This window comes from Berghia stephanieae, unplaced genomic scaffold (assembly GCF_034508935.2).
Source record: "Berghia stephanieae isolate SIO BIC M18660-M18661 unplaced genomic scaffold, UCSD_Bste_1.3 scaffold3063, whole genome shotgun sequence".
In the NCBI taxonomy this organism is placed as follows: Eukaryota; Metazoa; Mollusca; class Gastropoda; order Nudibranchia; family Aeolidiidae; genus Berghia; species Berghia stephanieae.
The window spans coordinates 1-2,500 of record NW_027624249.1 but is presented as its reverse complement, the minus strand read 5'-3'; the positions used below and the strand labels follow the sequence as shown (position 1 = coordinate 2,500).

Below are 2,500 nucleotides of genomic sequence, written 5' to 3'. Positions count from 1 at the left end.
AATGCCATTTCCAAAAATTGCTAATGAAATGTGTCTCTTTTTTATTTCAATTTTTCCATCCAGAGCAGGATCAACCCTCTTTGTGGAACTACAAAAAAAGTGGTGGCAAACAAGTAGTGTTGACTTTTTCTGTATTGAGGCGAAAGAGATTTTTATTCCAAGGGTTTCGGAAAGCAAATTGCTTTTTATTCAGAGCTAGTGCACTATTTAACTGTTTTATTGTCTAAAATAGAATTGATTTTGCAGTTCAACTTGACTAGATATATAATTTTATACGACTTGTCTCTCAAGTAGAATAAAAAAAATGAAAAATGAGGATAGCGTGCCATATCATATTTTGAAAAATCATTTAATATATCTAGAAAGCATCTGTATAACCTATTGTATACAGTAAATAATTAGGTTTTGTGATTATAATGATGAATTCATAAGGTATGACATCATATTTGACCACAAAATTATTTTATCTCTGGGCGTAAAAAAAATCAATTTTACAGCATTTTTTTTATCTAAGGGGTATGGGTTAGTGAACCGATTATAATTTTTTTTGACTTAGATCAATCTACAAAATTTTCGTTTTGTTGTCCTATTCCGGTCATATTTTGAAAGTTTGATGGATCATTTCTTTTAGTTGTCTGCAAAATCAGCCTTTTAACTTTATGTCAAATTATAGAAAAAGCTTGCGCTTTCTCAAATGTCTGTTTTATGTCATTTGTCTGATTTTCTAGCAATCCTACCTTAATCATTTTCCTTTAAATTATCTTCAAATTTATTCAGAATCTTTTCTATGATGTGTTTTACATCATGATGTAAGTGTTTGGGGGGTAAATTAAAATTTAGCAATTTTATAAATTTTAAAATTCATTTGTTCCTGTCGATCCGCGCTAAATTTTCAGTTGAAATCAAATAAAAATTCTAAAAAAAATTATTCCAAGAGTTTTCATGATATAGCTATTTATGAAAGAAACATTGTGTTTAAATTTGAAAGAAATTTATATGCTAGTTTTTGGTGCATCTATGTTAGAAATTTTAGTGTTTTACGTCTAATTTTAGCTTATGTTGCCCCTTAAAAAAGTTTTTTTTTAATTCAGTTATTTTTGGTGTTTAGCATCAAATTATACATTACATTATTAGGTCATGAGATATAATTAAATAATTTTAGAACTATAAAGCATATTTGACCACTAAAGTAATTTTTTGGTGAATAACAGTAATTTTTAGAGGGTATGGGTTAGCGAATCGTTTATAATTTTTTCAGAATTTGATCAATTTATAAAATATTACTGTTTTCTTGTTCCATATTGGTTATACTTGATGAATGTTGGCCGTTGTCTGCATAATTAGCTTTATTATCAAATTAAAGAAAAAATTTTCATTTTCTCAAAATTTAATTGTGCGTCATTCTATGATTTTCTAACATTCACATCTGGATTGTTTCCCATCAGATTGTCTTCAAATTTGGTCAGAATTTTTCTTATGATGTGTTTTGCATCATGATGGTTGGGTTTTGGGCTAAACAAAAATTTAGCAGTTTTATGAATTTTTAAATCAATTTTTTTTCCTGTCATGTCACACCAAATTTTCACTAAAAAATGGAAAAAAAATTCAGAAAAATTTATTTTCAAGACTATTGCTAAACCTATCCATCTTGTTGTAAGAAACATTTTGTGTAAATTTGAAAGAGATCTGTTCGTTGTTTTTTTCTGCATCACTGTAAGAATTTTTGGGGTCTAATTTGAGCTTATATTGTCCCACCCTGGTGGTAGGGATTTGGTGGCTAATAGATAGTATTAGCGCTGGTGTTAGGGACTCAGTAATAGCCATGTGGTTGGGACTCGGCGAGTAAAAGTGCTGGTGATAGGGATTCAACGAGTAAAAGCGCTGGTGGTAGGGACTCAGTGAGTTATAGCACTGGTGGTAGGGACTCAGTGAGTAAAAGCTCTATAACTCGGTAATAGCACTGGTGGTAGGGACTGTGTCAGTGAATAAAAGCGCTGGTGGTAGGGACTCGACGAGTAAAAGCACTGGTGGTAGGGACTCAGTGAGTAAAAGCGCTGGTGGTAGGGACTCGGTGAGTAAAAGCTCTATGACTCAGTGAGTAAAAGCGCTGGTGGTAGGGACTCGGTGAGTAATAGCACTGGTGGTAGGGACTCGGTGAGTAAAAGCTCTATGACTCAATGAGTAAAAGCGCTGGTGGTAGGGACTGTTTGTTTGTTTGTTTTTGAGGGTTTTACGGGGCTTGCAACACATTAAGGTCATATCAGCGCCAGTAAAAAGGAAGAAATGGGATAGTAAAAAGTTATAGAATTCAATTAAAGCACCCAAGAAAAGGTAAGACAAAGGGGAATTTGTTCAAATAGGAAACAGATGTAGATTCCAAGAGCACACCATCAAAGTACTTAGTTTAAGATCACCTAAAAGTCTCATCCAGACAAAAGCACAGGTCCCGACTAAGAGGAATACACTCGAATGTTAACAAATCAAATATAATATGTAAATA

General features: G+C 32.5%; 1 long non-coding RNA gene across 1 annotated transcript in view; it reads left to right on the top strand.

Annotated features, from left to right (window-relative positions):
• The window catches only part of LOC144961564 (uncharacterized), a 3,154-nt gene extending 1,591 nt beyond the window's left edge, over nt 1–1,563 (top strand). The window contains exon 3 of the long non-coding RNA XR_013643204.1: nt 64–1,563. This is a non-coding gene — a long non-coding RNA (uncharacterized LOC144961564). The remainder of the gene's footprint in view (nt 1–63) is intronic.
• The last annotated feature ends 937 nt before the right edge of the window (nt 1,564–2,500 follow it).